Here is a 25218-nt window from a genome sequence, read left to right as displayed (position 1 = left end):
TTCAGATCCACATAACAAATAGATGCAAACAAGACTTAATTTGGTGGATGAAGCCAGAAAAAGACCTATGGAGTCATGCTTTCTCCCCCTCTCAGCCCAAGGCCATAGTGACCACGGATGCTTCCCTGATGGGTTGGGGGGGCATTTCCAGGGGAAAGACAGTCCAAGGCACTTGATCCCCCATGGAGGCCAGCCTGCATATCAGTGTTTTAGAACTGAGAGCAGTACTTTTTGAATTACAAGCATTCCAATCTGTCCTCCTGTCTGTGACCATTGCTATCCATTTAGACAACATGTCCGTAGTCTGGTATATTAACAAACAAGGGGGAATCAAATCCTACCCGTTGTGTCGAGAAGCCATGAGAATTTGGCAATGGGCGATATCTTCCAACCGCTTTCTGATAGCAATGCACATTCCTGGGGATTCCAACGTAATTGCAGACAAGCTGAGCAGATGCATTCTACTGCCTCACAAGTGGTCCCACAACCCTGTCATAGCAATGAAGATCTTCAGTCGCTGGGGCCAACCTTGCTGTGATCTGTTCACGTCCCCCGCAAAGCACAATGCAGCAGCTGTTTTGCCCACATCCCTCCTCAGGGGGAGTCCCCGAGGGATGCTCTAATACACGATTGGTCCACGAGACTTCTTTATGCCTTTCCCTTCCTCTGATACCACAATTCCTAAAGAAAGCTTTTTGGTTGAGAAGCAGAGTATCCCTCATTGCCCCCTGTTGGCCCTGACAAGTTTGGTTTCCCCCTCCTTTGGCCTCACCTGCTCCACCAACCGTGGATTCTGGATTCAACTCCGAAATTGCTATAACACCCACAAGGGTTAATCCATCCGAACATATCGATTCTCAAGCTGACAGCTTGGTTCCTCCACTTCCAGTAATTTTCAGGCAGAATAACCTGTCCTCCCCTGTACGAAACATTCTTTTGGCTTCCCAAAAACCATCCCCTAAGAAACTTTATCTTAGCAAATGGAGAAGATTTACAATTTGGTCTCAAGAGAAAAGACTTGACTCCTTCTCAGCCCAGTGAGTTCTGTACTGCACTACTTATCAAACCTCCTCCATTTGGGAGCAGCACATTAGACCACCCTTCAAAGACAATCGAACCTTGGAATTTGACTTTAGGGCTACAGTCCTTGACTCATCCTCCCTTCAAGCCTGCTGCCACTTGCAGTATGAAATTTTTATCCTTGAAAACTCTATTCTTTTTAGCTATTACCTCAGCAAGGCGAATATCTGAAGTACAAGCTTTGTGCCTAAATTGTCCTTACGTGGTTTTCCATACAGTGTGTCACTCCAGACTAATCCCTCCTCCTCACCCAAAGTTATTTCGGATTTGACTATTAATCACATGACTGACCTACCAGTCTTCTTTCCCAATTTTTCTAATAAAGGAGAATATTGCCTGAATTTACGTGATGTGCATAGACAATTATATTTCTACTTGGGCAAGACTAAATCACTACAGAGATCTGGCCAATTATTCATATCGGACCAAAATTGGGAAATTCTGTTTCTGAAGTAAATTTAGCTTAATGGCTGAGATCGTATTTCCTTTATCTGCCAACAAAACGAAGTTCTTCTACCAGCTAAGGTCAAAGTGCATACAACCATATCAGCGGTAACATCTCTTGCCTTTCATTCAAGAGCTTCCATGGATGACATTTCTGCAGCAGCAACATGGACGACTCCTCATACCTTTGTCACTCATTACAAATTGGACTTGGTCTCCAGGGGGAGAGCATTCTTTGGTTCACTGGTGCTCAGGAATATCCTTCCTTAGGGGATCCCAGAGCATGAAGTACCTAGGGACTCTGTCCCGTCAGTAATGGATGAATGAAGATTAACAACATCAGATAAAGAAGTTATGTTCTTACCACAACGTTCCATCTGTGTTGTTGATCTTCATTCATTCATTACATCTTTCCCTCCTACCCCCTCCGAAAGACCCCTGGAGGTTTGGATTTGGTCCAAGTTCCGTGATCAGGAATTTGCTCAGATAAAGCCTCCGCTTTCTTTCTTACGGGCAGACTCAATCTGAGGTGATGGACAGAGGGTCCCTATGGGTAAGCTTAGCTCGAGCGTTTTTTGGCTGGCGCCAGCTTGTTATAACAGCCAACTCGGTTCCAAGGATGGAACCGATACCCATAAGTAGTGAATGAATGATCAATAACACAGGTGGAACGTTATGATAAGAACATAACTTCTTTTTTTCTCACAATCCGACTTCAGGTAAGTGCCCCATAGGGGTTTTTTATCATGTACTTGCTACTGCTCTGGGTTCATGTCAGGTAGAAAGGGCAAGTGTAGGTGTGGAAGGCAAATTCCACATAAAGATTGCATGAGCTCTGCCTGTTTTGCTTAGGCCAAGAACACCACCTGTAGTATTTAAAAAAAAAAAAAACAATTCGAACAGGTGCCCAGGCTAAGAAACTCACGACATAAAATAATACCAAAGCCAGTCAGTCCAACAAGAATCACAAAAGCGTTAATGTTCCACAATATTTCGTCAGGTTAAGTGCTTTCATCTGATAGTACAGACATCATCAGAACCATCCTTGTTAAAAAGAAAAAAATAAATAAATAACCAGCTTAAAAAGAATGTGTATCAAACACACACCCCCCTCAACTAATAAATGAACATGCTTGCTGAAAAATTCATCAGCAGTTTAAAAACCATGAACACAACGATTACACTCATAAAACTTCTTTTGCATCTTAAATAAAGTAACATGTTTGTTTAGTGCACTTATATAGCCCTTCTTATTAGCTCACTTGATATAAAAATCTTAAGCCCCGGTGGGTTCATGGCATCTAATCTTAACTGCCACATCATTTGTTTATGTAGTATTTGTCAGGCCTTTGTCCTCAAACCCTTAGAAGCTGCTTAGCAGAGTTAGAACTTTACCTCTTCACAGATGCATCAGACACTGGACGGGTTGCAACCTTAGGAGAATAGATAGTGAGGAACTCGTGGACCCTCACTCATCAGAAAGACCACATCAATATCAAGGAAATGAGAGCCTTGATACTGACCTTACTAATAGGTTCATAGTTTGGTACTAGGCTATCGGCCCTAGGACCTATACACAAAAGCTTAATCTTCAAAGATCAGCTTCTTCCAGGCACTCTGAGATGGTCCACAGACAAATACCAGTGTGCTGTGGTACATCAACAAACGGGGGGGGGGGGGGCAAGGTTTTACCTCTTGTGCAGGCTGGCCCTGCAAGCTTGGGAAATTTCCCTGGAAAGGCAAATCATCCTCCAAGTGGTATACATCAGATTCATTAAGCAGGACCCATAACCCTGTCTCATGGGTGGATGCTGAACAGGGATGTGTTTCTGGACCTGGTCCATCGATGGGGTATTCCAGATGTAAATCTCTTTGCCTTCCCCATGAGCAGACAGCTTGCAACCTTCTGCTCCAGAGCACCACATCCAGATGCATGGATGGTGGGTGCTCTCTGTTCCCTGGAAGAGGATGTACGCTTATGCATCCCCCTTCCCTCTCATACAAAGAATCCTACTGAAAACTCAGAAGGAACAGCCTCATATCTTGCTGGTGAAACTCTATTGGCCAAGGCAGCATTAATTCTCACTATTACTACATCTAGCCAAGGGCAGTCACCACAAGTAAACCCCACAGGATGGACCTGCTCACACAGAAGGGAAGACTCTTGCACCCCCCCCAACTGTCTACACTGAACGTTACACTGTGGGTGATGGGGAGCTGATTCCTTCAGACACCTGTATATAAGACGTGCTTCATGTTTTGCAGGAGGCCAGGAAATCAACTATCAGGAAATCTTACCTGTCTAAGTAGAAGAGCTTTTCCGTCTGGTGTGAGAAAAATAACTTAAACCACTGATGGCAGAACCCTCAGTAGTCTTGTCCTACCTGTATGATTTGATGAAGTCTGGACTATCCTACTCCTCCATTAAAACACATTTATCTGACATGTCAGCATGCCTGCCACTGGTACCACCTTTGGCTTCCAGGTTAGAAGTTAAACTTTTCCTGAAAGGGACACTACATCTCAGGCCCCCAAGGAAGCCCATTTTGCCTCCTTGGGATCTGAATTTTGTTCTGGAAAAATTGACTCTCCCACCCTTTGAACCAGCCAAAGACTGCTCCCTCCAACACTGCATTTAGGAAGGTGTACTCTTGGTAGCCATGACTTCAGCCAGAAGGGTTTCAAAACTTCAAGCCCTTATGACCTCTCTTTGATGTTTTGTGTTTTACTGTTGTAGTCATTACATTTGGGTTATCCCTGCCAGGGTAGCCCTCGGCCGACCTGAATACCAGAGACTTAGTATTTCTGCGTCGGTTGCTGTCGCTTGAGGACTGACGTGAGGTCATCAGTAGTATAAAGTAAGGCAGCTGGCGCCATTACATCAGTCTTTTTTGCCATGGAGCCCAAAGCAGTACCAACCCAACCTTCATGCCTAAAGTAGTCAATGAACTGTCCTTGAACCGGACCATCAACCTGTCTCCTCTCCACAAAACCCGGAAGAAAGGATACTTCACTCCTTAGATGTACACAGGCAACTCCGAGATTTGGCTAAGACCAAACCCATCTGCAAATCAGACAGGCTCTTCATCTCATACCACCCAAAAGCCCTGGGAGACACTGTTTCCAAGCAAACCATGTCCTCTTGGACATCTAAAACCATCTTCTTCTGTTACACAAACCTTGGCAGAATGCTCCTCTCACCAGTAAAGGCACACACCACTAGGCAGTGTCCACCTCAGGGGCATTTTTTAAGGATTTGGACACAGCTACTATTCTCGAAGCAGCTACATGGTCCTCTGTCCACACGTTCACTAAGCACTACAAATTGGACATGATTTCTAGAGCCAGAGCAGGATTTGCTAGAGCCATCCTTCATGGGTTTGTGGAAAGTGCTTCTGGTCCTCAACTCTTTTCTTAGGACAGGAGCTTTTGCACTCTCCCTTTTGTTATGGATACAGCAGCATATGAATAGAAGGACATAGTGTTGTGTAAAAACTTACCATAACTTTAGATCTTCTCTTCTATATGTTGCTGTATAGTTTCCCACCCAGCCTTTCCCTCACACTTGCCTGACTCCTGGAGTACCTCCTCCGTAGTCTCTGATTCCGGTGGTAATCAGTTCGGAGGAGGGTGAGTGCTGATGGCTGCGTTATACTCAATATCTGTTTATGACCAATGTCCACAGGGAGAGACACGGGATGCTGCGTGCACCCTAGTAGTAGCATCTAAATTTTGTATAATGGCTGGACGTGTGATGGTTCACCAGAGACAAACTCCCTTGTGTTATGGATATGGCAGCACATAGAAGAGAAGGACATCTAACGTTATGTTAAGTTTTTACACAATACTTCCTCCTTGTCCAGCCTGGTGAGCGGAATATTTGTGTCTCTCACGATGGAGTCCCCTATAACCAAGACATTTGGTTTTGAAATGTTTTGCCTTAGGAGCTTGTTGGGTGAGACATGGATGCGTGCATTTTTGTGTGTATTGGATTCTGCTGAGACGACATTATGTGTAGACTGTGCTTGGGAGGTCTCTGCTCTTTAGGTATACTTCTGAAGAGTACCTTCACGTATGTGGGTTTGTGTGTTGTGCGCTTGGTTGGTTTAAGAGAAGTGTGTGTGTTGACAACCTGATCTGTGTCTGTTTTAATGTGTTGAGAGCATAGATTCTAGATTCATAGTGTAACTACATCTCTCGCATGTTGAATTTGAATGTTTTAGGTATAGTAGGTTGCCAGTATACATGAGGTAGTTGCTACATTGCCTCAGGATACCCATGTAGATCAGGCTTGCTGGAGAAACATTGGGAAGCTGTGTCTCCATTATGTTTGGAATATTCGGGGACGAGTAGTGGGGAAGTGAGCTAGATGGATTAGGTTCAGTTGAAGGACTAATAATAATGAACAACACTATGGAAGATTGTTAGGGTGGAGACCTGCAGCGACTCCAAAAAATGCACAGCTAAGTTGCTCTCTGGGCATTGTAACCCTCCATGGAGTTGGAAATTCATGATTGACAGGCTTGTCTGTACTGACAGGTTCAGTAACTCTAAAGGTTATCTCTTTGAAGATGCATTTCTAAGAGACCATCATTCAGGGTTGCCAGATGTCCCTATTTGAGCAGGATTGTCCCGGGATCAGCAGCCCAATCCCGAGTCTCGTGCTGCTGGTTTAAACCCCGGCGAAACAGCCTTCCGCTTTTTTTTTTTTTTTTTTTTTTGATTAGCCTGTATAAGGGCCAATCAAAAATCGCTAAACACGGAGCTGCTTGTGTTTAATGCAGAACTGCCTGATGTTCCGTATTAAACAGAAGTGGGTCCGTGTTTTAAGACCTTTTTTTTTTTTTGTCCCTACCTGGCCATTTGGAAATCTGTCAACCCTGCTGTGCTGCTGACCCTGTTTTGTAGGAAACTGTTTGCTCTTTCACAAAGATCAGTGTCCCAAATGACAAGAGCATATTTGATTAAAATTGTCTCAAGACTAGTCTTTTCCTCTTTTTTTCTTACTAAGTAAGTTTAAGGGTGACAAAAGGCTTCATACCTTTGTGGTGACCATAATTTAATACTTACCAAGAAGACAGTGTGTGAGTTAAGGAAGATGGACTAGTTTGTGTCTCTGCTGTGGTTAAAGGATGTTTAAAAACAAAAGAAACTGATCTCAATGCCAAAATTAAAACTTTACTATAATAAAAGTTACAGTTGAAAAGCTTTTGGGAAAAACCTTCATCATTGCATAAATTCACATGTTCAAATTCAAAATGGCAGTTTTATACACTGCACATGACCCCAACAACCAAAGAAAACCCTTTCCTATTACACAAGTTAAAGTTAAACTTGGAGACAGCACCATACATATAGCAATATACACATACCAGTTTATAACAACTTCAGAATATTTGTAGAACTATTTAAGTCATTTCAGTTTCATTTGTCGACTTTTTAGAACAGATTTCAAGCTAACCGATGCATTCAGACCAGGCTCTTTGTCGGCTTATAGTCTTAAAATCCAAACATATTCTGCTACTTCTGTAGCATTCAAAATATTACCCCGTCACTGTAGGGAAGATTGTATCACCCTAAATTTAAAAGTGTGTGCTGGACAATTATCTTTAATATGTTTAGCTAAGGAATTAGTCAGTACACTTGTAATATCTGATAAATGTTCTGATATTCGTTCTATTGCATTTGCCTGTATAAAAACTCATGCAGGCAATACATACAGCTAAAGAGACCAGATTTTCAGTATTAACATGTGGCAAAGCATTTAAACTCAAACAGCTTTTTGATTTGAGGATGTTCAAAATGGACAGTTATAACTTAGAAAGGTACCTTTCTTTTTTATTTCTACAGGCTCCGTTATTAGCATTAATTTCTCTATAACATATACTTTGTTTTAAATTCTGACATTTTTTTAAATGCAAAGCTAGGAGTCTTGTCAGTTAAATTGTTCATCTCTGGCATAGCAGTCAATATGCTCCAGTTATTTCTAATTATATTAATAATTATATTAGTATTAACCCTATCTCACACCAGCATTCACTTCTTTAATCGAAGTACACTCTGTCTGATTAGGAGCAAAATACGGTCTGGCTTTACCTTCCCTTTCTTCATAACATAAACTGAGATCTCATTCAAGAGAGCCTCATCATACTCCCTTGCTTCAAACTTGCGTCTCAGTACACCGAAAGCTGTGCAGTTGAGTTTTGTTTTTGGATTTTGAGTTTTTTTGATTTGTTGATCTCTGTGACTTGGTCCTAGCCTTAGAATTTTTGCTAGTTAAAGAATGTTTTTCATGGATGAATAAATATTGTCCAAATGGATTGCTAATTGCTGTGCCATTTCTATCCAAGTAGTTAACCATCTTGTAGTAAATGCTGTTGTCCGAGGCCAATCCATGAGGCTTGTGCTGCTTCTACTACATGTTTCAAGTATGTGTGCATTACAAGTATTTGTGCTGCGGTCGGATAGCTTCACAGGTCACCATTGCTTGGACTGTGATTCCAGAATATGACACTTTAGTTTTTCAGGACAGCACTTTCTTGATCACTTGCATTTTGTCTTTTCTCCAGCTCTTTTCTGCAACCTGCACAGTTTGGTCTCAAACCTGACTTGTATTGTGGAAAAATTCCAATGTCCAAGGCTTAGACAAACTAAGGCCTTAGATTATTTTATGTGGTTGGCAGGTAGTGAACCACCATCCACATTGGCACTGTTTGTACTGCTTGGGAGATGAGCAATACCATACGTGCTAGTAATGTAACCCAGCTCCAAAAAACATAGAAGGGAGAAACTCCTGACCAGAGCAGTTAAAAATACTGAGCATGGGGCTAGTAGGAGGATCCCGCAGAAATGTCCAGGCTTTGAAAAAAAAGCCTATGCAAAGTATAAAGGAATGGAAAACAGACCATGGTCATACCTTCCTGGCAGTAAGATATGATCCTTCAGTGCTACACACCACAGTGTCGTCCAAAAGTAAAAGAAGGCTCTCGAGTTAACAGTTCTTCACTTGAGAAGATAACAGCCCTAAGGAGGTACATTTCTGTTCCCACCAAGAGGTATGTTTACAAGGGTATATAAATTGAGCTTATTAGAGTGATTCTTTTTTTCTTTTTTGTTTAAAAAAACACCTTTGTTGAATTATCACTTAAGACATAGGCAAACATATATTTATATAAAGTAACAAAAAACATGTTCATGGTTGTAGATCACTTACATTTTTTATTCAATTCTCATCAGTCCAGCATTACATAAATTGCTCATTTCCTGCCTTCCCCTAAACCTCACTCCTCCTGCAAAGCATTACTCGTCATCTGTTGTTCCCACAATTTCCATTTTTCTATGTAGCTTGCTCCTATTCTTTTCTAAAGATCCCACTTCAGTTTCATGCATCACTGGTACAGTAGACACTGCAGCTGGTTTAGACTTCCATTTCCATTTACTAAATTGCTTTTTTTGGTACCCACCAGAATTAAACTTAACAAGGTCTTACTATTTCTAGACAATTCAGATCCTGTCCCAGCTCAGAAAATAATTTCCTTAGTTACACCCATTTGTTCACCCAGTATTTCTGATAGAGTACTCTGTAAGGAACCTTTAAAGACTGCTAACCCATTACACTCCCAAAACATATGTTCCCAGTTACCTAATTCTTCCACATTACACCTCAAACATTTGCTATCTCCCCGCGGAAAAATTCTTTGGAGTCTACTTTGGTGTAAAATACCTGTGCAAACACTTCTAAGCAAAAATACTAAATCTTCTAGACCTTGAAGCATATTTGGGAGCTATACAGATGTCATTCCATTGTTTCCTTGAGAATTGCGTATCCAATTTCTTTTCCCAATCTTTTATAAGCTCCTCTGATTTTCTATAGTTACCATGCAGTATTTTATGTGACCTAGTAATCGTTTAACAGCAGCTTTTGCTCTAGATTCATTTAAAAAATCTTCAAGAGCAGGTCTCTCACTTCGGATTCCTTTATCCCTTTCTCTTTGCTTATACATAAATATCAGTCCCTGATAGGGAAGGCAGTCTCTAGCCTGTAGTCCAAATGTCAGTAACTTGGTTCCTTTATCAGTTTTCCGACCCCTCTTACCTATTCTCTGTACCCCTAATTGCAGTCATCCATTTCAGCAGAATCTCATTTTGCATTCTTGTGTTGGATTAGTTCTTAGAATACCTTCTGTTACTGATGAATGTAATATTCTGTATGGCTGCTGTTATTCTCCTTTGGTATCTGCATCCAAAAATCCCACTTTCATCTTATTTCTTGAATTTCCCTCAGCTTCATCATCATCCCTTTCCACTTTGAATTATAGCTTTCTGCTTGTGTTATGCATATGATCATTAAATGTGTAGCTCTAAAATATCCTTTCAAATACAGTAATCCAGAAACCACTTTGTTCTATTGGAAGGGCCAGCTTAACCCACTTAACCCTTTACCTCTTCCCTCCCAGATAAAGTCCTTCAACTCTCTATTAGTTACTGTCCTCAACTTCTCCTCAGGTTGTTAAAAATCTCTGACCTGTATATAAAGCTAAAGGGACTACAAAGATTTTCCCAAGTTGTATCTTGCTGTCCATATCCAGAAACAAGAGCTTCCAGTTACACAGTTTTTGTATGGTCTTTTGTTCTCGTCCCACATATCGTAACTGCCATAACAGAATCTTTTTTAATCTAGTGGTGGTGCAGCGGTAGCGTTATCTCACAGCAAAAGGTTCTCCCATTCGATTCTCGGCTGGAGCGTCTTCTGTGTGGAGTCTGCATGTCCTCCCCACAGTCGAGTGGCGCTCGAAAGACATGCATAGAATGGGCGTGCTGTTGTTGAAGGTTGGGTGTCGAGCTGCCTCGGCACCCGTAAAAAATCTATTGCCAATCAGCGGACCGGAGTTCCGCTGTGGTGACCCCTAACTGGGAAAAGCCAAAAGAACAACTGCTAAAATACTTAACCATGTCCCTGTAAATATGGGTATTGCTGAGCCATTTCATGCGTGGGTACATAGTTTACAGCTATAGCCTTTGGTTTATCTTCATTAATTTTATATACTGAAAAAACTGACACTGTCTCAGAATGTTCCATAACACTGAGATGGCCTTTTCAGGTTCTGTCAGAAACAAAATAATGATGTCTGCAAATAAAGCAGTCTTTGCTTGATTGCTATACCAAATATATCCCTGAATTTGAGTCATTTATTATATATGCCAATGCCTGCAAATGTAATGCAAATAACAAAGGGGAAAGAGGGACACCTATGCCTGGTTCTTCTACTCAGGGACAAGTTATCAGAGAGGAACCCTCCTACTTTTAATTTTTACCTCTGATCTCTCATATAGCCTCCTAATTAATCTTTGCATTAAGACCTACCAACAGCAGCAGTATGTTCTTGCATTCTGTGTCCTTCTGGATCATCATTGTGCTGTTAAAGTTGTCAAATGTTTTGCCCCCTCCACAAAACCACATTAATTCATTTGTCAATGTTGGCAACACCTTTGCCATTATTTTAGCTATTAGACATAAACACTTTATAATCATGGTTTAAAATTGGAATGGGCCTATATGAAACATATGATCTGATGGGTCTTTGCTATCTTTAGGTATTACAGCCACCACAACTTTCTTCCAGAATGTTGATGCTTCTCCTCCTTTTAAAATACGATCGGACAAAACCTTCCAGATCTTTATCGCTTTCTTCCCACTTAGTTTCCAAATTTCCACAGGAATATAATTTATTCTTGGAGACTTTACTGCAGATTGATTATATATCACTGCTTTATCTCATCTCCTCCTGTCTTAATTATTGGGCCACATGTACCTCTAACTATGGTATTTTTAATTTTTCATAAATATTTCTACATTGTTCTGATTTATACAAATTTTCATAAAATGTCCAGAGTAACTCTAATACTTCTACAGTATCTCTAGTTATTTTTCTTGTTATTGTCTCCCTACTTTACTTTCTTAGACCAAGTCATTGTGCTAAGTTTTTTTGCACTCTGGAGTTAACAAAAAACAGTTGCTTAACTTCAGTCTTTCTAAACTCTTGCATATTATCTAAATACTCTCTTACTTTCTCATTAGCACTCTGAAGTTGCTTCTTTTCTTGGTCTATGAGATTCCCCTTATTCTGCAACACTTTAACGTTTTATCAGCCTGTCTAAATAATTTACTTTTTAACCATGTCTTTCTTTTATTTTTACTGTATTTTTAAATTCCACTTTCGTTTTATCCCACTCACTAGCTATAACTTCTAGATCACACTAGCTGTAACTTCTGAAGGAATTTCTATCTTCCCTAATAACTCTCAAATTTCCACTACCCATTACTTAAATTCCTCTCTTTTTAACAGGTAGGTTGGAAAGTCTCGGTTTTGCTTCATTACTCTGCATTTTTGGCTTTTGTTATTAGCGAGTGTTCTGAAAAAGTTATTGGATGTATGTCGAACCTTTTGTTTAAATGTGCATGTTCTTGTGAAATATAATTTGTCAAGTCTAGCTCAGTTGTTGTACCATAGGGATTATATTCATAGGTGAATACTAAGTTAACTGCCATGAAGGGCCATTTTAAGCCTAGTTAACCTGAAGTCAGAATCAAACCCTGTACCTTGTATCTATGAGGTGAATCATTACTCCAAACCCACCTCTGAAGAAGAATATGCAGATTCTTTCAGAGTTCTTACTAATGAATTCATGTCTTCCACACCAAATATTTTTATACATTTCTTCAAAAATCTAGCCTCTTTATTTATATTTTCCCTTCTAGATATCTCTGGTACATCTTCGTTGTTGCAACTCAAGTTCCATTCCCCACATATAAATAAGTAATGCTCCCTGCTTAAAGATGACTATATCTCCTGTTTTTTTTTTTCCCCCTAAGCTCTATGTCAGTGTTAGGTAGAATATAGATAAATGCCAGAGTAATCCTCCTCCCTTGCCAGTAACCTCTTACCTACCACAAATATACCATTGCTGTCTTTTTCCCCTCTTCTACCAGTATTGGAGCTTTTGTAGCAGTTAGTCTAATTACTTCACTTTTCTTTTGTCCCTGTTGTTCTACTGAATATCCATCCTGAAATCTTTATCAAATTCACATGATCACTTCTTTCAAAATGAGTTTCCTTTAGCAGTGCAATTTTCAACCTGAATTTCTTAGTATAGTAGAGTGCTGATGTTCATCGTGCATACAGATGCAGTCATAACAGATGGGTTCTCCTGCCGTCAGGCAGGTCCTCGGTTGGCCGAATTCCAAAGTCTAGGTCCGGCGTCAGTTATCGCTTCTTCCCTGACGTCAGTGCGACAGGGGTATAAAAGAACCAGCCAACGCCATTTTCTTCAATCTTTCTTGCCGCGCGGTGCCCGAAGCAGAAGCAGTTCGCAAGTGCCGGTCGGCCAGCTCCTGAAATTACGAAAATTTTGCAACTGAAGTCTTCTTGAAAGCTAAGTACCCCGTTGGGGAAACTTTTCTTGCCTCAGACCGATGTCAGACAAAGTTAATAATTGTATTTCATGTGGGAAGCAAATACCGCATAAGGATTTTCATTCCCTCTGCATTCCTTGCTTAGGCCCAGACCACGACGTCTCGGTCTGTCATTTTTGTGCTACATTCAACAAACGCACCATTAAGCATTGGGCGGAGTTCGCCCAACACTATTTTGGCAAAAAAATTAACTATATTATGTCGTCGGATACTCCGACTCCAGTTTTGTCTAAAAACCGCAAAGATAAGGGCCGACACATGAGGTCCGCAGCCTCTACTGACACCACGCCAAAGCCGACTACAGGTGGTCCAGTTCTCAGTGAGGCGCCTACGCCTACCGACGACACTTCATTGGCGGTGTCTTCTGTGCCCGAGGTCGCAGGCTTCTCGGCCCACACCCCAACTACAGATACCGAAGCCACTTTTGGTGGTGAATCTCAAAATGTAGACAGGTCTGCCTCCTCTCAAGGTGTCTTCAGACCTTCCTCTTCTTTTTCCATCAAGGCTTTCACTGGGAAGGCCAAGAGTAGATTCCAAGAAAAGGCTTAAGGATTTTCTCTTGCTACCTCAGCACAGGCCTCTGGCTATAGCTCCTGTCTTGGACATACTAGATGATGTGTACTCGGAGGCCTGCCTTAACCCGTATTCTTTACCTCCAGCCCCAGTCAAGCCTGACAGGTACTACCGGGTTCCTGACTCGCACCAATTTTTATACAAAAGCCATGCGGCTGACCCAGAAACTATCTCACAGGGCCCCAAGGGAATTAAGGCCTCCACTGCTAAAAATCCATTACCTTCCGAGAGAGATTCCAGATCCTTACAAAGGTGGGGAAAAAAGGTATACACCTCTGCCACTTTAACCATGAGGGCATTAAACTGCCAGTTCCATATGCTAAAGTACCAACAGTTTCTGTTATCACAGTTGAGCAGCAAAATGTCACAACCTGAACAACCAGACTTGGAGTTGCAGGATTTGATGCTTAGTGGAGAACAAGTGGGTAAACATACCTTGCAATGTGGTTTTGATGCTCTAGAGGCCTCATGTAGAGCTGCTGTTACAGGATCAGTCATACGTAGACATGCCTGGCTCAAGGAACAAACCTTACCAGATCATGTCAAAGCTAAATTACTAGATGCCCCTCTACAAAAGGATGTATTATTTGGTGTTTAAGCTGAGGAGGTATTAAAGAAAATGGAGGAAAAGGCTAAATCAATGCAAACAGTGAAAGATTTTCTACAGGTACAACCTCCACGTTTCGGTAGAAATTGGCCTTCCAAAAAATTGGTCCTTTCCAGCCACGGACAGACCCGAAAGAAGTAGATACAGGCGCCCGAGGGGCAGAGGGCAATCTCAAGGATCGTTTAGAGGCAGACAATGACAAGCTCCTACACAAAGAGGTGGTGAGGATAGTTTGCAGCCATTCAGAAAGCAAGCCCAATGACTTTCCCCTCTGCATGCCAAGCAAGGCTCAAATGGCAGCACCCTTAGGCGGAAAACTGGCATTATTTTCAAAAAATTGGCATATTGTCACAAAAGACAAATGGATCCTGGACATTATAAACAGAGGCTACAGATTCCATTTTCACACCCTTCCAAAAATGGGAGGCATGCCAAACCTGCCACACAATCAAAGGGCAAAGGCACAAAGACAAATTTCAGATCTCATGGACATGAAAGCTATTCAAGAGGTACCTACTCACGAACAGGGTCAAGATTTTTATTCCAGACTATTCCTGGTACCAAGGAAGGGAAAAGATTGGAGACCTATTTTGGACCTATCCATCCTAAACACATTTTTACTTGTACCAAAATTCAAGATGCTCACATTACAACAGCTTCTTCCCATGCTGGGCAAGGAGTCTTGGCTGGTAACATTGGACCTCAAGGAGGCATGCCTGCATGTCCCGATCAGACAAATTTGCAGAAGATACCTCAGATTTCTTGCAGGTTCAACCCATTATCAATTCTCTGCATTGCCCTTTGGCTTATCTACTGCGCCCAGAGTATTCACGAAATGCCTGGCATCAGTAATTGCCTACTGCAGACTTCAAGGGATACAAATATGCCCATATTTGGACGACTGCCTGATCCAAGCAGACAGCAAGCACATACTTCTGAAACATCTGGCTTTTGTAATAATGTTGTTGAATTCTCTGGGATACACAGTCAACAAAAAGAAATCAAGGCTAATACCCTCTCAGAAAATAATTTTCCTGGGTGCCAACATGGACACAAACACCCAGATGGCCTACCTCACGCCAGAGAAGCAGGGGCAACTAACTCAATACTTCAGAAAACTAGCAAATTTCACCAGGCTGACTGCAAGGAAAATCCTGCAGGCTCTGGGATTCATGGCATCTTGCATCCTACTAATCCCATGTGCAAAGCTGCATATGAGGAAACTTCAATGGTACCTGAAAAACCTATGGTCTCAACACAGCCACAGTTTGGAAACAATAATACCACTAATTCCATGTCTTCAAAAGGAATTTCTGTGGTGGGCTCAAGCATGCCAAACAAACACAGGTCTCCCATTCTGCAAGCCTCAAGCAAATCAAGTCATCACAACAGACGCCTCGGACTACGCCTGGGGGGCGCACATGACAGATCGGTGCATTCAGGGCAAATGGTCCCAAAAAGAAAAGCACCTTCACATCAATCAAAAGGAAATGCTAGCAGTAATAAATGCTATTATAGCTTTCAAAGACCTTCTGCATCCAGGTCAACTGTTGATAAGGACAGACAACACCACAGTAATGTGGTACATAAACAAACAGGGAAGAACCCATTCATACCCCCTATGCAGGCTGGCCATGTCACTTTGGAACATGGCTCTGGAATTACAAATCGACCTTCAAGCACAGTACTTGCCAGGCAAGGAAAACACACTGGCAGACAACCTAAGCAGAAATATGACAGATCCACGTGAATGGAAGTTGCATCCTCAAGTTTTTACAGAGATAATTCAAGCATGGGGAAGGCCAGACATAGATCTCTTTGCCTCCCACAAAAATCACCAATTGACAAAATTCTGCTCAAGGACTTTTCATCCACAGGCCTGGAGAGTGGACGCTCTCTCTTTCAGTTGGACAACAATGACAGTTTATGCCTTTCCACCTCTTCCTCTGCTGCCCAAAGTTGTATTAAAAACCAGAGCAGACAGTCCAAAGATGATTCTCATTGCTCCAGACTGGCCAAGACAACACTGGTACCCACTCCTGAGGAGCCTGACGCATTCCCCCCCATGAACCCTACCTCTAATGCCTCTTCTTCTGACTCAGCACAGCTTCAAAACTCTTCACAGTCAGCTGAAAACACTCAATCTGGCCGCATGGAAGATTCCTTAACATCACAACAGACCCTACTCTCCAAGGAGGTGCAGGATGTCATTTTGGAGGCCAGAAGGCCGTCTACTAGAAAAGCTTACTCCGCAAAATGGAAACTGTTTTGTGCCTGGAATGAGAAAAAGGGCCAGAATCCTGGAAAACTGAATTTACCTCAAATATTACAGTATCTAGCTGAGCTGCTAAGCAGTGGACTTTATTCTCCTCCATCAAAATCCATGCCTCAGCCATTTCTGCAGAATACAACACTGATCCACCTTTATTCTCCCACCCCCTCTTAAGACAGTTCCTCAGAGGGGCTAAGAATATAAAACTCCCAAGGAAACAACCAATACCTGCTTGGGACCTCAACTTCATTCTAGAAATGCTGACCTTGCCTCCTTTTGAGCCAGCTGCCTCAACAGATTTGCAATATTTGTCCTGGAAAACAGCTTTCCTTCTGGCTATCACTTCAGCTCGTAGGGTAATCGGAACTACAAGCCCTCATGGCTGTGCAGCCTTTTATCGTCTTCCATCAGGACAGAGTTTCCTTATGAACCAAACCGTCCTTTATGCCAAAGGTGGTATCCAGGGTAGCTTTGAATCAGGCTATACACTTGCCTACCTTTTACCCTAATCCTCAAAACAAAGGGGAGAGACTATTACATTCCTTGGACATCCACAGACAGCTGCACTATTATTTGGACAGAACAAAGCCTTTCAGAAAATCAGAACAGCTCTGTGTGTCCTATGCTATAGGAGCTCAAGGGAAGCCAGTTTCCAAACAGACAATCTCAAAATGGATAGCCCACTGCATACACTTTTGTTACTCTTTTCATGGTAAAACTGTACCTGCAGGCATCAGATCTCCCTCCACAAGGGCCACAGCTACCTCTGCAGCTTTCCTCAGAGGAGTTCCTACCAAAGATATTTTGGAAGCAGCCACTTGGAGTTCTGTGCATACCTTCTCCAAGCACTACCACCTACCATTATACTCCAAAACTAGAGCAGGCTTTGCCACTGCAGTCTTGCAGGGCATCCTGGCTCCTCCTAGTTCCACCTAGTGCCTACCACCCCTTTCTTAGCTTTGGGATTCTACCCATCTGTTATGACTGCAGCTGTATGCACGATGAACATAGTACAGTTTTGTACCTACCATAAATGTAGATGTTCGAGTGCTAATACAGCTGCAGTCCAGGTTTCCCTCCCTCCTTCCCCTCTTGGGACAGGTCCGTTGGCTGACACCTCCTCATACAACCTGATTGGGGTATTCATTTATGGTGTATTTGCTTGCAACTACTGTATTTTGATTATATTGCATTGTTTTATTACGCAAATTTATGTATTGCCTTCCTTCTGGGGGCACCTGACATCTGGGGCAAGAAAAACTGAAGAAAATGGCGTTGGCTGGTTCTTTTATACCCCTGTCGCACTGACGTCAGGGAAGACAACCGACGCCAGACCTAGACTTTGGAATTTGGCCGACCGAGGACCCGCCTGACGGCAGGAGAACCCATCTGTTATGACTGCAGCTGTATTAGCACTCGAACATCTACATTTATGGTAGGTACAAAACTGTACTTTCTCTTTTCTCTGTACCTGTGAGGGTTAACCATTTGAAATGTCAGAACCCACTAGATTGAGTCCCAAAATAAGGAGACGGACTGAAAGATCAAACTTAAATATATGAAGTTCATAGGTAGATACTAGGCTATCTGCCCTAAGGCATTTATAAGCCTAGCCAGAGTGCATTTGGCTTCCGCCTCCCTATTAGATTAGCCTACTGTGTCTCTGTAAAGTAGGTTACAGAAGGTACCCTTTTAAGATTAATTTACTGTGCCTCTGTCTAGCAGGGACACAGAAGAGATCCCAGGGGTGAATTTGCGATTTCCCATCCACTCGTCAAGATTTCGCTTGAAAAGGGTGAGAGAGGGGCTATGTCTAAGATGAATTGGGATTCTATTCCAGAGTGAGGGGAGCCTCTGGGAAATGAATCTGTCCCTCCAGCATGTCCTATTTATTTTTGTGCTGAGGTTTAGGTCCCTGGAGCATGTAGCTCTAAGGGACTTGGATTTTTTGAGGTGGAGCATGTCCATTAACTCTGGGTTTGACATGGCTTTGTACGTCAGGCATAGATCGCCTCTGAGTAGGCGATAAACAACTGAGTAGAGCTGGAGTTTCTGTAGTCTAGCTGCATAGGACATCTGTTTGTAGCCCATGATCCTCTTGGTGAGGTACTTTTGGGGTCTCTCCAGTTGCTGCAGGTGTCGGGTAAGGTACATCCCAAAAGGGGCATTGTATTCAATTATGGGCCTGACGAGTAGAGGGGCACAATGACCTCTCTTGATCTAGATGCAAACCCTTTCGTGATAAGGTGGGCTATATAGAAGGTCTTTCTAACCACTTTGGCAACGTGATTATCAAAGGAGAGATTACTATCTACGTTGGTCCCCAAATCTCTAATTACTTCTTCCGTACTTAATGGATTACCACCTATGTGGTAATTTGTGGGCACCTTGTTTTTCCCAAAGGGGATGACTATGCACTTAACATTTAGCTTGAGGCCGTGGCTCTGGCACCAAGCATCCGTCTCTGTGAGACCCTTTTGGAGGATGCTTGTGTCAGCTGGAGATTCGATTATGGCCCCCAGTTTGCAGTCATCTGCGAACTTGTCAGCCATAATCCCCCCATGTTAGCCTGAACCTCAGAGAAGTATATACCGAACAAGAGAGGTCCCAGAACTGAGCCCTGTGGGATACCACTTGTAACTGGTTTGGATTCGGACATGGCACCTGTGATTCTGACCATGTGGGTTCTATCTCTGAGCCAGTTTGCAACCCATCTTGTGACATAGGGGTTGATATTTAAGCTGGTAAGCTTATTTATGATGCCCGAGTGGGGTATTGTGTCGAAGGCTTTTGCGAGGTCCAGGTAGGCTGTGTGGACTACCTTGCCCTCATCTATGGCTTTGGTAACTGTTTCAAAGAAATCAACTAGGTTTAAGGGGCAAGATCTGCCCTTACCAAAGCCGAATTGGGTAGGGTCCAGTATCTGGAGGCTTCCAATGTCTTTGTTTAGGAGTTTCATGATAATACGCTCCATAGCTTTACAGACCAGACTAGTCAGGCTTATGGGGCAATAGTTTCCGGGGTCCATTGTGGCACCACCTTTGTGGAGTGGGACTACTGTAGCAGTACGCCATTCTTTGGGTACATATCCTGTAGTAAGGCTAAGTTTGAACATTGACTTAATGTGAGGGTTCAGTTCTTCTTGGAGCTCGTGTAAGACACAGCCTGGGACACCGTCCAGTCCCATAGATGCTTTATTTTTTGCTTTGGAGAGGGCAGCTTTCATCTGTGCATCTGTGATGTCAGGCAGGTTACATTCAGTTGGGATAGGCATTTGCTCCTTTGGGGGGGAAGAGGGGGAGAAGTTTGCGCTGAATCTGTCTGCCAGGATGTTGGCTGTGTCTATAGGTTCGGTATATTTTGTACCGTTATGCAACAATTCAGAGCATATCTGGGAGTTTCCACCCATGTTCCTGACATAACTAAAGAAGGCCTTGTGATTATCTTTAGTGTCTAGGGCAATTTTTCTTTTAAAACTGGTCTTTGATGATTTTATGAGGGATCGAAGTTTCTTGCTAATACTGATCAGAGATGCCTTCCCTTTTTGGGATTTTGCTCTGTCATGTAGTAGCTTCCTCCTTCTGTTGTATAGCTTATTTATGGCCGGGGTCCACCAGACCGGCCTCCTGTTTTTGGAGGAGTGAGTCTTGGTTTTATTTGGGATAGCACGATCCATGCATTCCTGCAGGTGCTCATAGAATGCATTTGTAAAGGATTCTGCGGATTGGGCTGTATTATCCTGTGGCCCAGGGGCTTTGAAGGATTCCACCTCAGTCTTGAAGTGCAAAGTTGGCTTTTGAGAAATTCTTTACAGTGATTTCCTTGGCTGGGGGTGGGGACGGGATATGGATGTCCAGGGAAATTTGTTTATGGTCTGATCTTACCAATGAGGGGTTTACCTCTGGTGTGGAACATAGAGTCCCCATGTTGGTGATGACCAGGTCCAATATGTTCCCTCTTGTGGGAGTGGTGACCAGTTTTTCCATTGCGTTAGAGTTTATAAATTCAAGGAACCGTTGGGCGAGGGTGTTTGGGCTTGAGTAGTTTTCCTAGTCAATGCTTGGGTAGTTGAAGTCACCCAATAACATAGTGTTTGGAGAGACCTTCATATTCTCCAGTGTTCTCAGGAATGCCAAGTGGGGTTCCTGTAATAGGGAAGGGTGTTCTGTAGCAGGCTACAAACTGAAAGGCAGTTTTGCCTGCTGTTAGTTGCACATGGATGGTTTCAGATGCTTCGTGCAGTGCCACTAACCTGGAGGTGTAGGTATCTTTGGTCCGAGTTTTGGTGCTGAAACGCATGGTATGAGTTATAACCTGGTGGTGCTGGGGTGCTCTCAGGAGCCTTGAACCAGGTTTCTGTTACTGCACAGACATCGATTTTCTCCATACTGAGGAGAGTCTCGAGTGCATGCATCTTGAGGTTTAGACTTCTGGCATTGAGTAGCATTACCTTTAGTTTTTTTTTTATCCTTGGGTTGTCTATGGAGGGTGGGTTTGTCCTTTGAGCCTTGCCTAAAAAAGGCACTATGGGGGTGGCAAGAGCCTTGGCCAGTATACGAAAGCCTAAGGGTGACAGGTGCAAGCCGTCCCTAGCAAAGCAACGTGGCTTGTCAAGCATGTCATCCCAGGCTGACAGACACTGGATCCCCTTTGAATGACACCAATACTTCAGCCAATTGTTGAAACTGATCATTTTGTCTTTATACTGTGGCATCATTCTTGGTGAGGGCAAGATGCTACTCAAGGTCAGGGTCATACCAGCCTGGGCTACATGGTCAGAGAGCTCCTCTGTCTCTTTTCATGTAGTCCAGGGAGGTACATCTCAGGTCATTCACACCAGCATGGACAATGACGGAGTCATACTTGTACTTGCTTTGGAGTGATCTGAGTGCTTGCATTATGTGGCCGATCCTGGCCCCCGACAGGCAGCTTACAGTGACCGTCTCCTTAATATTCCCTTTCCTCCAAGGTTTGGTGATCTCAGAGTTGGTCCGCTAATGAGTGGCAGTAGATTTTTTTTTTACGGGTGCCAAGGTGACCGCTCGATGCCCAACCTTCAACAAAGGCACGCCCTTTCTATGCATGTCTTTCGAATGCCACATGACCGCTGGGAGGACTGGGAGGACATGCAGACTCCACAAAGGAGGCGCTCCAGCCGAGAATCGAACGGGAGAACCTCTTGCTGTGAGGCAACAACGCTACCGCTGCACCACCACAGCTTCTCTCTCTATGTGTGTGTGTGTGTGTGTGTGTGTGTGTGTGTGTGTGTGTGTGTATGTATATATATATATATATATATATATATATATATATATATATATATAACTCACTGTAAAGGCCATTCACGTTACAAATAGTACATTTAGTGCTGCCATTATAAGTTGTTGTCCCCACCTATTATATATGACAGCTTTTTTGAATGTATTTCCAGTTTTTGTGTTATATGCACTCTCTAATGTTTGTCGGGTTTATCTTTTGTGCAGTTGTTTCTTGTTATGTCCATCTCAACCTATGCCACATTTTAGGAGACATTTGTTTTAATAAAAACCCTTGGGGGGGGCACCTCCATAACTTCTTAACTTAAAACACACAAAACTATGTACATTTTCAGGTAGTAAAATTTTATCTTCCTTACAGAAACAATTGTTTCAATTGACAGCTGCACATGCAAACATTCCTTACCCCAACATTAAGGTTTTCTATGCTGAGTGCTGAGAAGCGTGATACAATCTGTGCTCCTATTTATACTAAGTGGTGTCTGTTCTGGTCATATCTTCTTGTCATCTTCATTTCCCCTACCAGATGTGAGAGACAACTTGTATGCTTTCAGAAAACATTTAACCTTTAGCCTTAAAAAGTGTTGTAACATTAATTGTTTCCCCCTATAGTTAGCTTGTCTCAGTGGTAACAAGTATCAAATTTACAGCTGCCCTCATCTACAAGCCTCTCAAGCTGAATATTTATTTGACAAAGGAACACTTTTCATTGCATTCAGTGTCGTCTTATTTAGATGCTTGCAGAAAAAAGATTACGCCACAGTCCACACATTCACCTGTATAAAAGTGAGCGAGAACATATCTGCTGTATATATATATTGTAATTTGTGCACTTTTACACCCCATCCCCCACCTCATCTCCAATATTTCAGCATATTAATTTAAACATGTATGGTATACTTCTTTTCTTTTTACATTGTAATGTCTACATTTCATAACACAAAAAAAGAGGAGAAAAAGGGCACTTGCACCTCATTTCAGGACTGGTAGTGAGAATAACCTTTCGAAGTAGTCAGCATCCAAAATGGATGGAATATCAACTGTCAGTATTTAAAGCTGACAGCTAAGTATAGGTAATGTTATCTATGTACAGCAGTGGTGAAAATCAAATTTATTGCATTTGCTAAGAGTATGGACAGTTTTTCTTACATGTTCTCTTAGTATGATTTAGCAGCTAGCATACCATCACATATACTGTAATACCAAAGCTGAGACAGTCATTAGCCAGGGACCAGGAACTAAATACCACTCCTTACAATCTCAAATCTGAAGGTACTGTGATGGTGGTGCTTGCGGTAGCGTTGTCACCTCACAGTAAGACTTTGCCCTGTTCGAGTCTCAGCTAAAGTGTCTTTTGTGTGGAGACGTGCATGAATGGGCATACCTTCGTTGAAGTTTGTACGTCAGAGCTGGCAACTCGGCACGTAAAAATCTACTGCCAATCATTAGCGGACCAGAGTTCCACTGTGGCGACCCCTAACCGGGAAAAAGCCGAAAGACACAGCAACAACAATCTCAAATCTGAAATTGGAGGCACAGTGACTACATCAGCAAGAGTGCTGTTCCATAATTATAAATGCTGAAGATGAATGAAAGGAGAAAACAGAAATAACACACCCCTTCTACAACTGTCACCATTAACTGTGCCTTCCAAGCTGTGCTTTTTGGTTCCAATGTTGTTGTAACCCACCTAACATGATTATGTAGAATTAGGGTTATTTTTGCCTCTACATTCCTAAAAGGTATGCCTTCATGTCCATGGGCAGAGTGTTCCTCCCTAATCAAGTATCCTCCTGAATACATTGCATCAGTAGTACTTGCAGTGTGCATAATGCAGACATGTGAGGGCACGTATAGCTATAGATATTCAAATATTAGGCTCACTGCTGCAGTAGAAGCTCGCACCACTTTTTTTTCTTGTGTCCATTTTTGTCCTTTATATATTTGGGGTCTTGTTGCAAACTGCGCCCTGGTGGTTGGCTTTTGTGTAACATAATGTGCATATAGATAATTTGACCGTCTATGTAATAAGAGAAATTTTATGTTTATGTACATATTATAGTGCTCACCCACCATTCGTATAGACGGTTAACTTTGTATAGGATCATAGGAAGTTACTAGGCTATTGGCCCCGATGCCTTTACAAACTTAGCCAAGAATTTAGCCCATGCTTCAACAAGTCAGCAGCCAATGCCCCTGTCCAGCAGGGACACAGGTGGAATTCCAGGGGTTTATTTTCTGTTCCCCATCCAGTTTGCATTTACAAAGGGTTAATGAGTTAAAAAGGATTATATAGACACAGAGTCCAGTTTAAGCAGAATGTTTGGTACTTTCTTGTCCCTGTTTGCTTAGAATTGCTAAGGCTTCTTTGTCCTCCCTTGGATAGGGGTTTAGCCACACTTGGTGGTTGTTCTCCTATTACATAAAAGAACATATAATGATGGTGCAGTTTGCTTCTTCTTTACAGTCAAGTTTTTGTTAAGTGCCTCTTTCTGGGAGGTAACCCTACAGTTTTTCTTGGGATATCTGTTGGATGACTGACCACTACCTGTGACTAAGGCCATATGTTATGAATACATTGTGGATGGTAGTCCCATTATGCCGAGTACCTTAAACTGCAATTTCAGCTTCTTAAACCAGTTCATTTACCTGTCTGTTTTGTTTGTAGTGGCAGAAATTAGGGGAGAAAGGGTGTTTCATGCATTTCATGTGCACCCATAAACTCCACTTTTCACCATTTTAGCTGCTTCAGCTTATGAAGGCTGATGAATTGTTAGCCTCCTTTCCTGTAGGAATTGAAGGGCTTGATGCGACTAACCAAACCCTTTCCAAGAGGATTGCAGTTGGATTATCTTTTGGGATCATGTAGTGAACCATTGTTTCAAAAGCTCCCTGTAACAGAAGATTGTGAATCCAGGAGATGGACTTCGATGTCCCTGTGCTTCAGGATGCTCATCTTCGAAGCATTTTCATATTGTATACGCAGTGGTAGAGGGAATAGCACTGATATGGAATGAAAAGAGAGAGAGAGAGGAGGAACACAGTTGTAGACCCACTGAGGTAGTATTCCTTCTTAGATCTGTTGATAGAGTAAAAAAAAATCTTGTCTGTGTTTGGGCCTTAAGCAGTGGGTGCATGTTACCCTCACAATGTCCTTTGTGTTGGATGCTCTTTAATCCAGGGGATTCAGATCAGTTTTTCTGCAAGTCTGTCAAGTATATACAAGTTTTATATCCCTTATTTGTGTCTTACATTGCGTGTGCACCATACCTCTCAATCTCTTAGTGCAAGAAATCTGGACAAAGCCAAAAATAAGACAAATTTTAAATATTATTCTTGTATGCTTAAAAGGGTGCCAGAGTAATAGGCTTTACATTAGTGTGCATTTTGATGGATATGAAGCATGGAACTGAAATGTTTGTCATTATTTAGTGACTTAAGTCCTCAGTAATTTGCTAGAGAACCATAACTTTTAAGAGAAACAGACTAACAA

At 42.4% G+C, this 25218-nt stretch overlaps 1 protein-coding gene across 1 annotated transcript in view; it reads left to right on the top strand.

Annotated features, from left to right (window-relative positions):
- The window catches only part of SPAG9 (sperm associated antigen 9), a 2484778-nt gene that overhangs the window by 1527313 nt on the left and 932247 nt on the right, over positions 1–25218 (top strand). The window lies entirely within an intron of this gene.

This window comes from Protopterus annectens, chromosome 10.part0, assembly GCF_019279795.1.
Source record: "Protopterus annectens isolate FY-2018-M chromosome 10.part0, PAN1.0, whole genome shotgun sequence".
In the NCBI taxonomy this organism is placed as follows: Eukaryota; Metazoa; Chordata; order Ceratodontiformes; family Protopteridae; genus Protopterus; species Protopterus annectens.
The sequence above is the reverse complement of the archived record's forward strand: the minus strand, read 5'-3'. Positions and strand labels throughout refer to the sequence as shown.